This window comes from Ictidomys tridecemlineatus, chromosome 13 (assembly GCF_052094955.1).
Source record: "Ictidomys tridecemlineatus isolate mIctTri1 chromosome 13, mIctTri1.hap1, whole genome shotgun sequence".
Classification (NCBI taxonomy): Eukaryota; Metazoa; Chordata; class Mammalia; order Rodentia; family Sciuridae; genus Ictidomys; species Ictidomys tridecemlineatus.
In genome coordinates this window covers 28529134-28543303 of record NC_135489.1, presented here as the reverse complement: position 1 = coordinate 28543303, position 14170 = coordinate 28529134, and positions in this window count along the sequence as shown.

The following is a 14170-nucleotide window of genomic DNA, read 5'->3' as shown; positions in this document are numbered from 1 at the left end:
TGTTTTAGTCAACAAAAATTATACACAAGATATTAAAATATTTGAAATCAAGAAGTAGTAGCAAATACAACTTCACTGAAGTTTTGGATGAATAGCTAACCAAATTAGTTTGCTGATTAGTGAATTAGAGCAGAAATAGGTGAGATATTTAAGAAACTTAATTTCTCAAATATTCATCCAAATTAAATAGTTTGAAGGAAAAATGGGGCTAATACTGACTCTATAATCCTGTAGATGTTGGCTGATAGTTATTTCCATTCATAGAGTTCGACTAACCTAGTGGACCAAATGATTTTTTCTGTTGTCAATAAAGTAAAAGTATATCTAACTCATGTACATATTTTATACTTGAAACAGCAATAATATAGAAGAAATTAATACATATTTGGAAATTAGTCTTTGGATAACCAGTCATGTATACTAATAAGTAATTTTAGACAATCATTTGTTTTCCTGTCCTCGTGATTTCCAAAGAACAGACATCACTCCAATGGAATGAATGCATTATTCTCTTCTGACAGGATAGTTGAAAGCTCAGAATTAGAAACCTTTGTCCCCTTGTCAGCATGGACTAAAATTTTATTTTAGAATGCTGAAAAATAATATTTATGCTTTCAACTTTGTGTACTAGGCTTTTAGAAGAAAGTCAAGTTAGTTGTTTATTGAAGTGAAGTAAGCCAATCCCCAAAAACCAAATACCAAGTGCTTTCTCTGATAATAAAGATGCTGATTCATAATGGGGATGGTGGGGGGAACATGGGAGGATTAGACAATGATAGATAGGGTAAAAGGGAGGGAGGGGATGGGACGCGGTATGGGGATAGGAACATCATTATTCAAAGTACATGTATGAAGACAGGAATGGTATAACTCTACATTGTGTACAACTAGCGATATGAAAAATTGTGCTATGTATGTATAATATAAATTAAAATGTATTCTGCTGTCATATGCAACAAATTGGAATGAATTTTTTAAAAAGTCAGAACTGCCTATCTTTTGGGAAAATGGCATCCCCTACCCTACAAACCTGTTAAGTCATATGGTTGATTATTATTCAGGTGATAAAATACTAACAAATATCATTATCAAAATTTCAATTTAAAATCAAGGCCTTTAACACCCACATAACTCATATTTCCCCCACACTCCCATTTTTTTTTCCTGTGGTGCTGGACTTGAATCCAGGGTCTTGTACTTGTTAGGCAAGTGCTCTACTTCTGAGATACATCTCTGACCCCTTACCCCATATTTTACATCATTTCAAATTCCATACTCCAGACAACTTTAGTAGAAAATCCTGATTCTTCTTACTTTACTTGTTTTCTCAAAAGTTCAATCACTATCAACTCATTTTATTTGGCTCTTCAGAGGTAAAACACTTGTTTATCAAGTAGAAAGAAATCTTTAATTCATCTAAAGATAAATTAAGGTAAACTTGGTTTACAAAAATTGTGGTGTTAATAAACTCAATACTTGACATTTGTATCAGATAAAAAAGTGAACCACTTAAAAACACTATTGCTATGAAACTGAATGTGAATCAGCATAAACTCTGGTAGAAAATAAGAAGGCATTATCCTACATTTAGATTTTACAACACATAGCATTGTCTCAGATTATTGTATTTTCATTGAGTAAATGTATAGGCAGTTAAATGCAAAGACAAATATTAATACAAAATTAGAAGTATTGCATTAGGCCATAATGCTAAATATTACGTTTCAACTCCCAAAGTAAGATGCAATATGGCTAGACCAAGTCTTCTTTTGCCGCTTGGCTTCCACTGACTACTGAAAAGGACCTCATGTCCAGAAACTTTCTTATAAAATCTGCTTTTCTCCTTATGCATAGAGACATGATCCTGTGGAGGCACTGAGTAGGGGAAGACATCTTAAATTTTTCCCACCTAAGTTCCCTCTCCCCTTCAGCCCATGTACAGATATTCTTTTAGAACCCATTGTTGGGGCTGGGGATGTGGCTCAAGCGGTGGTGCGCTCGCCTGGCATGCGTGTGGCCCGGGTTCGATCCTCAGCACCACATACCAACAAAGATGTTGTGTCCGAGGAGAACTAAAAAAATAGAATCCATTGTCCACTTTTTAATATAGGCACCCCTCTGTTCTATGAATTCTGAAATCTTTAGAGTTTGTCATGTTAAATTATTTTTGATTCCAAGTAAGAGAACCTAACTCCAAATTCCCTTAGCAAGAAATGAAAGAATATATTAAAATGTCATCTCGTAAAAAAAAAAAAAGAAGTAAATCTGAGTCTCAAACAAAATCGGATTAAAATCAAAACCTGAAATTCACCAGAAATACAAGCCACTTTCTCTGTTCATCTGCAGTATTCATACTGTTTTTTCACTAACTGTAAAGAGAAATGAAAACCCCCTTATTCCTCATGTCAGGCACATACATCTACTCCATAAGAGATGTGACAATTGGACTCTGGAATCCAAATACTACAATCTCAAGGAGACAGATTGTGATAGATAATCTTTGTTCTGTATTCTAATAATAACAAAGTGTAGTTCACACATGGAAAAAATAAGTTTAATACTTTCCTACACTTACATACAAATTATTTGTATCAGTAACAATGAAAGAGAGATGTATCAAAAACAAGGGATTCTATATAAGTGAAAAGTAGATTTCTCATTAGAAATCTTGCAGATCAGGAAAGAGTGGGATGATAAATTTCAACAAAAAACAAGTAAAACTGCCAGCCAAGAATACTTGTCAAATATGCCCTTCAGAAATGAAAGAGAGATATTTTCCCAGATAACCATGAGTTGAGGGAGTTGTTCACTATTAGATCCAACCCATAAGAAACATTAAAAAAAAGAGTACTTGAAGCTTAAATTCAAAAACCTTTGCTAACATGAAAACACATAAAAATATAAAATTTAATGGTAGCTGGGTGCAGTGGTGCATGCTTGTAATACCAGTGTCTCAAGAGACTGAGACAGGAGGACTAGGAGTTCAAAGCCAACCTCAGCAACAGTTAGGCACTAAGTAATTCAGAGAGACCCTGTCTCTAAACAAAATACAAAATAGGGCTGGGGATGTGGATCAGTAGTCCAGTGTGCCCCTGAGTTCAATCCTCGATACCAGTAAATAAATAAATAAATAAATATTATTGTTATTAATGGTAAATATAAGGGAGTCAGATTATTATAATATTCAGATTTGAATAGTATAATACCACATTGGAATATGAAATCATTTATACTATGCAGTTTTAAAAAGTTAGAATATAATAGCTGTAATATTTTGAATAGTTACAGTGTAAAGATGAAAATTGAGATGTCAAAAGCAAAATATGTGAGAAAGGAAGGAAAATCAAAAGTTTGATTAAAATTTTCTGCTGATAATAGGCCACTACAATTTAATGTCTAATGTAAACCATTATAGAACTCCAAAGAAAAAACTTATGATAGAAACACAAAAGATAAGCAGATTAGAATAAAGTATAGCACACCAGAAAGTCATTCAATGACAAAGAAAGAAAGCAAAAGAGGCAGGAAGGAATAATAGATCTGCAGAACAGACAGAGAAAAATAAACAAAATTGTAATATAAGTTCTTACTAATCATTAAATAATTAAAAGAAAATGAATTAAATTCACCAATTAAAAGAGAAAGATGAATGTTGACTCTAAGTTCTCTAGAAAAGTCTCACTTCAATTTTAACAACACAGGTATAATAAAAGCAAAGGGAGGAGAAAAAAGTTCCATGACAGAAAACCAAAGGAGAGTCAGACAAAATAGACCTTAAGTTAAGAGACAAGGGTTGGGATGCAATAAGAGAGAGATCAGTTCATCAAGAGGGTAACACTGTAAGATAACCAAGCAAGATATAACAGTCAACATCGGAGCAGCTAAATATGTAATGTAAATACTAATAGATCAGAAGGGAAAAATAGAAAGCCATAAAAATATAATAGTATAAGACTTCAACATCCTACACTGAACAATGAGCAGGTCACATAGACAAAATGCTAATAAATAAACATTGGGTTTTATCTGTGCTGTAAGCAGATGAAACTAACAAACATATACTGAATATTTCATCCAAGAGCAACGTAATACACATTCTTCTCAAGGGCACACAAAATAGTCATATGTCAAAAGTACAAAACAAGTTCTTAAAAATTAAAGAGGCTTGAAATAATATTGTGTCATATTTTATCATGATGAAAGAAAAGTACAAATCAATAAATAACAGGAAGAAACTTGCAAAACTCATCAATTTATGGAAACTAGACAACATGCTTCTGAAACTCATGTATCAAAAAAACAGATCAAAAAGAAATAAATAATTTTGAAACAAATGGAGAAAAAATCATGAGACAGCAAAACAATTCTAAGAGGGAAATCCATAGTAATTTATCACTACATAAAGAAAAAAATGAAAAATTTTAAACAATATAACTTTATTATTCAAGGAGAAACAAAACAGCTACAAAGAAAAAAAAACACTAGAAGTCAAACCCAAAGTTAGTAGAAAGAAGGAAATAATAAGAATCAGGGCAGAAACATGAAATAAAGACTAGAAAAAATAGAAAAGATCATATTCCATGCCTGTATAAATATATCAAAATAGATTCTACTATCATGTATGACTAAAAAGAACCAATAAAAACGAAGGTGCCTCTATTTTGTTAAAATATGGTTTGTAATATGATCTTGAATGGTCAGTATTTTCATTAACAATTACTATATTAGACCATGCATAATATGATTATAAGCAAAATTAAGGATTAAAAAAATGAATGAAACTTGAAGTGGGTTTTTGAAAATAGACAACATTGACAAATCTTCAGCTAGAAAAATCAAGAACAAAAGAGAGAAGACTCAAATCAGAAATGAACTAGATACATTACTACTGATACAATAGCAATATAAATAATCATTACAGACTGAAATGTGCAATTATGCAATAACAAATTCTGATGTGGGCAGGGACCTACTGTAAATTGCAGATTGCTTAAAGAAGAATGATTGTATTAAGTTGTAACATATAGGGAGTTTCTTTCTCAATGTATCAAGTCTTCTTTTGAGCTTATTGATAACACTTTGTGATTTTTTTCTCCATATTAAATACACAAATCTTCTGTTTAATTTATGGTTAGATATGATACAGCTCTTATTATTTAAGAAGTAATTATCTTTTTAATTTAAAAAAATATTGTTTAACTGCATCTATGTCTCTGTGTTGGATATCTGTGTAGTGAACATGCTGAGCTCTTCTATTATTTTTAATAAGTGCTGCTAGTTGAGTTCGTCATTGTTGTTTTAATTGGATTAAAATATTTTCCTCTTGGTCCCTCTTAGATAATGTTTTTAATCATAAACAGATATTGAATATCACACTTGAATGCCTAAAATAAACTCTACTTGGACATGATGGAAGCTAAGTTGAATTATATTTCAACAAAATGCATTTAGGAATTTTGTATCTATGTTAGTAAATAATTATTGCAATGATTTTATTTAATAGTTTACTTTGTTCTGGGATCAAACTAGACACTCTCATAAATGATTGGATGGATGTTCTATTTTTAACTCTGAGAAAGTTTGCAAATGGTTGAAATTGCATGTACCTTAAATGTTGGTTCAAACTCAAAGGATAAAACTACCTATGTCTATTGTCTTTTTCGTTTATCTTTCAGAAAAGTACCTTTTATTACTATTCTAATTGTATACATATTTAAAGCTTTTAATGCTTTATATTTCTACATAAATTAATTATGTATAAATTTTGTTAATTATTATTTTGTTAGACAAAGAATTTCACATATTTTCAAATTTATTGTAATTTTAGTGCTCTCATATTTTTAAAATATTCAGTTCTTTTTGTTCTATGTCTATTTTTAGTTCCTAACACATTTCACTGTTGCCTTTTCTAATGATTCTACCTGGATAGATGAATTCATATGTTAAATTCTCCAAGAATCTACTTGTGATATTCTTGTTTCTCTCTACTGTTTATATGCTTTTAATTCATTGATTCCCAGGTAGTCTTAATAGAATGTTTTCCTTACCCATTTTAACTATACTCAGTTGCTATTTTTCCAACTTCCTGAAGCCAAGTCAGACCTCATTTATAGTTGTGCATTTAAACTTCAATTAACTTCAATTGCATTCGACAAGTTCTTACTCAGTACTGCACTTTTCATTCAGTTCTTAATATTTAGTAAGTTTCATTTTTATATTGTCTTAAGCTCTCAAGTTAGTAATGTTTTTGTTTGCTGGCAAATATTTATGCTTGAAAAGAAGCTTAGTTGTTGATTTCCAATTTAATCTATTTACAGTCACACAGTGTGGTATATGCATTTTTAATTATTTGAAATAGCTTAAGAATTCTTTTGAAATCTGCTATGTGATCAATTTATGTAAATTGACACGAATACAATATATATTGATTAAGGATGTTAACTGTGGTATTCAAGTCCTCTATTTTCTTACTGAGATTTTGCAAGAGAGAATTCAGTTTATAATAAGATAAATTTTACATGTCTAATTTGAGTATGGATTTACAGTAGTCCATCTTTATCTGCAGTTTCACGTTTCTTGATATGTTACCCTTACTTGACCATACTCTGAAAACAAAAAATGAAAATTTTCAGATTAAATAACTCATACACTTTAAATTGCATGCCAGTAGGAATAGCATGATGAACTCTCAGGTTATCCCACTCCACCATGTTTAGGTTGTGAGTCAGCCATATCTATAGCATGTCAACATCTCAACCTGACCATTAGTCACATAGTAACCATCTCAGTTATCAGATCAACTACAAACAGGCTGTGCCAGGAAACATTGAATATCTATCAATGCTTCCACAAGAGATCCCCAAGTATTAGCAACCCAAGCCATTTAAGTAAATAAAACTCCACTATAAAACTTCTAGAACTAATAAATGAATTCAAAGTAGCAGGATATAAAATTAACACCCATAAATCAAACTCATTCCTCTACATTGGCAATGAATCCACTGAAAGAGAAATTAGGAAAACTACTCCATTCACAATAGCCTCAATCAATCAATCAATCAATCAATCAATAAAATACCTGGGAATCAATCTAACAAAAGAGGTGAAAGATCTATACAATGAAAACTACAGAACACTAGAGAAAGAGAATGGAACAAAAACCTCATAAGATGGAAGGATCTCCCATGCTCCTGGATAGGCAGAATTAATATTGTCAAAATGACTGTACTACCAAAAGTGTTATACAGATTTAATGAAATTCCTATTAAAATCCCAATGATATTCTTCATAGAAATAGAAAAAGCAATCATGAAATTTATTTGGAAAAATAAGAGACCCAGAATAACTAAATCAATCCTTAGCAAGAAAAGTAAAGCAGGAGGCATCACAATACCAGACCTAAAACTATACTACAGAGCCATAATAACAAAAATGGCATGATATTGGCACCAAAATAGATTTGTAGGCCAATGGTACAGAATAGAGGACACAGAGACAAACCCACACAATACAGTTACATCACATACTAGACAAAGGTGCCAAAAACTTTCACTGGAGAAAAGATAGTCTATTCAACAAATAGTACTGGCAAAACTGGAAATTCATATATAGCAACATGAAATTAAACCTCTATCTCTCATTCTGCACAACAATCGACTCAAAGTGGATCAAAGACTTAGGCACTAGAACAGAGATTCTGTGCCTAACAGAAGAAAAAATAGGCTCAAATCTTCACCATGTCAGCCTAGGATCTTACTTCCTTAAAAGACTCCTAAAGTGCAAGAAGTAAAATCAAGAATTAATAAATGGAATGGATTCAAATTAAAAAGCTTCTTCTCAGCAAAGGAAACTATTAGTAAGTGAGGAGAGAGCCTAGATATTGGGAGAACATCTTTACCACATGTACCTCTGTAAAACATTAATCTTTAGGATATATAAAGAACTCAAAAAAACTTAACACCAAAACAAACAAATAACCCATTCGATAAATGGGCTAAGGAACTGAACAGACACTTCACAGACAAAGAACTACAATTGATCAACAAATATATGAGAAAGTGTTCAACACCTCTAGAAATTAGAGATATGGAAATCAAAACTATTATAAGATTTCATCTCACTCCTGCCAGAATGGCAACCATCAAGAATACAGGCAACAATAAATGTTGGTGAGGATGTGGTGAAAAAGGTACACTCACACATTACGGGTGGGACTGCAAACTGATGTAATCACTATGGAAAGCAGTATGGAGATTCCTCAGAAACCTTGGAATGGAACCACCATTTGACCCAGTTATCCCACTTTTTGGTTTATACCAAAGGACTTAAAATCAGCATACTATAGTGACACAGCCACATCAGTGTTTATAGCAGTTCAATTCACAGTAGCTAAATTATGGAACCAACCTAGGTATCCCTCAACAGATGAATGAATAAAGAAAATTTGGTATATATACTCAATGGAATCTTACTCGGCTATAAAGAAGGGTGAAATTACAGCATTTTCCAGTAAATGGTTGGAGTTGGAGAATATCATGCTAAGCAAAATAAGCCAATCCCACAGAACCAAAGGCAAAATATTTTCTCTAATATGCACATGCTAATTCACAATAAGGCAGGGGACACTAGGGAAGAATAGCATTACCTTAGATTATATAGAGAAGTGATGGGAGGGAATGGAGGGTATATAGGGATAGGAAAGATAGCAGAATGAAACAGACATTATTACTGTATGTATATACGTGACTACATGGCCAATATGATTCTGCAACAGGTACACTCAGGAAAATGAGAAATTATATCCCATCTATGTATGATATATCAAAGTGCATAAATACATTCTACTGTCAGGTATAACTAATTAAAACAAACTAAAAAATTGGCAGTAGGTTTGAAATAAAATATAACACTTTCTGAGAGATTTTATCTGCTTATGAAATTACTACCACATTTCTGGCAGAGTTTGAGGAGCTGATTAGGGATAAGGACTATCAACAAAAGAAACTTATCAATTTAAATGAAATCTGACTCTTCTGAAAGAAAATACATAATAAATCTAAATTCAGAGCATAAAACTCTGGTACTCTGTGATGATGCTATAGGATATATTATAAAATCAGGTGTGGAATCAGAGCAAAAACCCCACATATTCTTAAAAACAAAAATTACTTGCCTGTGTTCAGACAACATAATCAGGAAATGTAGGTGACAACCATCTTGTTTATTGAATGATTTCATCAATGCTTTATGACTGAAATGGAAAAATACTTGCAAGAGGAAAGGTTGAAACTCAAAGTGCAAGTAGTAATAGTTGGTAATGCACCTGCTACCAGGAATCTATTGCTATGAAAATGAAAATGTTGAGATTATATTTGTATCTCCAAATAAAACTTCATTGCTTAAGACACTGACAAGGGCATTATTTGGTTTGTCAAGGCCATATTTACCTGCCTGGTATTAGATTGCATTCAGTCAAAACTTGATGCAGATGCTAAAGTGTACATGATGTAGTGCTGGAAATTAATCATTATTTTTGATGCAATGACATTCTTCAAAGATATAATAAATAAATTACATGTCCATTGGAAGAATTTATGGAGTGGAGTCTTGAATGATTTCAAAGCCTTCCTGGAGATCAATGAAGACATTATGAAAAGCATTCAGATAACAAGACAAGGTGGTAGAGATGGATTTGCTGACATGCCTAAGGAACAAGTAGAAGAACATAATGAAGACCAAATAGAGGTGATTTTGTCCAGCCAGGATACAGAGACAGTAAACAATGTTCATATGGAATAAGTAGTTTGCATGACACACTAGAAACAATACGCAGCAAAGCAGGAGGTGAAGGAGAGAAGAGTAATTGGAGCCGTTCTCAGTTTTGAATGAAATGAACTACACTGAGATGAGAGTTTAGCGAAGACATTGTGAAATGTGGGAATCTAGCCAAAGTAGGAGTAAGCATGGCAGTGTGGAAGAGCAGCAAGTTTGCCTGAGTGCCTGGAACAGAGTGAGTGAAGACCAATAAAAGTCAAGATGTGAGACTTAATTGGGTCAGATTACACAGGGCGTTGGAGATCATGGAAAGTACTTTGGACCTCCTGAGTGAAAGAAGAAGAAATTAGAGGGCACTAAACATAGGAATGACATGATTTTTTTTTGCATACTCAAAGAATGGTTCTTATACTAGTTGTGGGAGGAGCAAGGCAAGAGTATAGATGAACTACTTATTAGCTGACTCTGTAGAAAATTAGTGAAAAAGGAGAGTGACACAAGCAGGATATTAGTAATACAAGGGACAGGAAGTTTTCAGATTCTATATACATTTTGATGTTATTACCAACAGTGTGTCTGTGAGATACAGAAATGTTATAGTTATTCCATTTTTCAAGTTTAGAGAAAATGGAAGAATTAATAATTAGTAAATGTGATAGGGAATGTTACAAGCACAGGAAAAAATTTACTTCAGTGAAGAACCATGCATTGTTTAGAAAATATTTTCAAAGTTATTTTATTCTGACTATGAATAATTTTGAGCTAATTTATGTTCTGTAAATTATATATATATATATATATATATATATATATACAATGCAAATTAAGTCTTGTCTATATGTAGTCAGATAAATTCTCTCCACTGATAGGTTTAATCATTTTCCCTACTCGAATGGCAGAAGAAGAAAATTTCCTTCATTTATATACTCCTTTCTATGTTTTTGACCTACCAATGTGTCTGCTCCTTGTATTATCTTTACAACTCATCATAAAATCCTTTTGATCAGATAATAATAGTGAATTGAATATGAATTGTGACAGGTATTCACTTGATCTTTCCATGAGAACTATGATTTTGTTTTTATTTTGAAAATTATTCTTAAACACAGTTATGAAGTGTTGACAGGGATAATCATGATTGCCAATTTGGTGTATATGAAGTTATAGGTATCCAATAAACAAATGAAGGGAAATTTTTAATGGGCTTTTGGATTATGTGTCTTATTTGGGTGATAGCTCTGGTCTATAGCTATATATTTGAAAACAGTGAGTATCAAGATGATATTTAAGTTCACACTGTTAAATCAACTTAGAAGTGAGCATCCATGAGTGAGAGAATGAAAGATACAATCCTAAAATTCCCTTGCTATAGAAATGGAGCTGTATTTTAAATATAAAAATTTTGTCTTTTTATATTAAAAATTATATGAATCAGAGAATTAGACCAGAAACTATGCAACTCCTTGAATATAATATAGGGACAATGCTCTGACATAGAATCACAAGCAATGCTCTTCTCAGTAGGATTCTAAAGCTCAGGAAATAATACCAATAATTAATAAATGAGATGACATAAAAAAACTTCTGCATGGCAAAAGGGAACTACTAAGAATGTGAAGAGAGAACCTAGAGAATAGGATAAAACATTTGCTAGCTACTTTTCTGACTGAGGACTGTATCAAGAACATATAAAGAACCCAAAAAATCTTAAAATAAAAACCGTCACAAATAACACATTTCATAAATTGACATATTAACTTAACAGACACTTCTCAGAAGGAGAAATACAAGTGAAATACATTTTTAAAAGTTCAACTTCCTTAGCAATTAGTGAAATATAAATCACAACTACACTGAGATTTTATCTCACACCAAGAATGGCAGTCATCAAGAATATAAACAATAGTAAACACTGGAGAGGATGTGGAGAAAAACAAACACCTTTACAGCGTTGGTGGGATTGCAAATTAGTACAATCACCAAAGAAATCGGTATGGAGAGTCCGCAAAGAACCAGGCACAGAACCACCATATAACCCAGCTATACCACTCCTCAGCATTTATCTTGAAGTGTTAAAGTCACCATATTATAGCCATTACATGCATATCCATGTTTATCGCAGCAAAATTCACAACAGCCTAATTATGGTACCAGCCTAGCAGCCTAGGTCTTCATCAATGAATAAATGTGTAAAGAAAACATGATCACACACACACAATGAAGTTTTATTCAGAAGAATTAAATTATGAAACATACAGTAAAATATAGATCTTGAGAACCTTATGTTAAGTAGAATAAGACAAACTCAGAGACTCAAAGGTCCTGTGTTTTTTTTCTCATGTGTAAACTAGAAAGGAAAAAAGTAAAGAAAAGAAGGGGAAGGAATCTTATTAAAATAAATGATGATCAATAGAGTAGAAGAAAGAAACCAGGATGAGGCAGGAGTGCAGTTAAAGGGGAAATACTGGAGAATGATATTGGCCAAATTGTATCGTTATATTGTATACATGTATGAGTATAAAACAAAAAAACCACACTATTATGTATAATTATATTACACCCATAAAAATATGAAAAATAAAGAAGCATATAGTATGTAAACAAAAAAAATAGTAAATATGTGCTGAAGCATCTAATTTTTCATGTTTTTATTTACATTCTGTCATTTAAGTTTGTTGTTTCTGTTCCAAGTTTGACCATAGCAAGTTGAGAATTTATGCTTGGTTACATTTATTTATACATTAAGTGTGATCCTTTGCTTCTATGCTTTACTCTAGTAGTACGACTTTGACTCTTTTTCTTGAAAAAGTGTTTCATGTTACCTTATCTTCTTCTGGCATTAGATTCTCTTACACTGGCTCTACTGGGCTATTTTAATACTATCTCATTAAGTTATTACCTCCAGTGCCACCTTATTTAACAAGTATACATGTAGTTGACTTAGGTAATAGCAACATAATGCTATGTCCTTGTAGGCAGTGCTACAGCAACATGAGATAAATAGAGAAAAGAGCCATAGCTGGCATGGCCTTTGATGAGGTCACCCATAAAGCTTTTAGTACCCCAATTGTTGTGTTGATGATTGCCACATTCAGATTGACTTAAACATAGGTAAAGTATATTTTATGGACTTCATTATTCTTTGACTGGAAAAATTAAAACATCTTATCCAACACTTGTTCACTAGAAATTGAGTATAAGAGTCTTCTGTCTTTTTTAAGATGTTAATGAGCTAGGTCAGATGTTTATAGATTTTTGTCAAATTAATCAAACAAAGAACTCTGTAGTTGACTTTCTTTTTCCAAAGTTCATTACAATATAATCTTTGGCAATTAAATGGAGTATTGCTTATCTGTTGCTGGGATACCATTACCTCTTCTAGTCAAGAAGGTACTTGTGATGTAGAAAGAGAAAAATGTTTGGTCATATGCCCATTTTGAAGTTATTCATCATTACTGGAACATTAGCTTCCATAAACAATTATGGAATACTAGAAAAAAAGAAAAAAATAACCCTCATTTTTTTAATAGTTGTGGAAAATTTGTCCTAATGGTCACTACCATGTTTTCATTTGGTCTTTCATTAATTTGGTCTTTATTCATAAATGAAGGTCCAACTGTAGCTACAGTTCTCACTGTCCTCAGCATAATATGCTCATTTCCAGCTTGGTTCACTTTTGTACTGGAAAACTATCTTCCATTTTCTATCAAAGTCAAATCCACCAATACCAAGAGTCTTATCTTAGACCTAAACAGGAATTTAGGGCTATAATGTTACACCTGGAAATTTGGTATTTCAGGAAAGCAGAAGCCTGTTGAAACAAAATCAATTTCCTTTTTACATAACAAAGGCACTGAGAACTCAATCTACCTGCACTTCTCAGACTACCTAGTCTATTTATTTACATTACTTTCTCTTTCAATATCTTCATTAGCATCACAATTTTACTCCAAGAGACTTTGACCAGGCAAATAACTGGATTGTTCCTTAGAGGTACTTCCCTAAGACTCATCAACATTTTAGAAGTATCATACCCAGTTACATTTCTCAATTTACAATAGCCAAATTGTGGAACCAACCTAAATACCCTTCAATAGATGAATGGATAAAGAAACTGTGACGTCTATATGTCATGGGATATTACTCAGCATTAGAAAGAACAAAAATATGGCATTTGCAGGTAAATAGGAAAGATGGTGGAATGTGATGGACATCATCACCCTAGGTACATGTCGGCCTGCATATATGATGTGATGCTACACTGTGTACAACCAGAGAAATGAATAGTTGTGCTGCAATTGCATACAATAAATCCGAATGAATTCTGCTCTCACATATACCTAATTAGAATAAATAAATTAATTAATAAAAATATTCTACAATTATATCATGATCC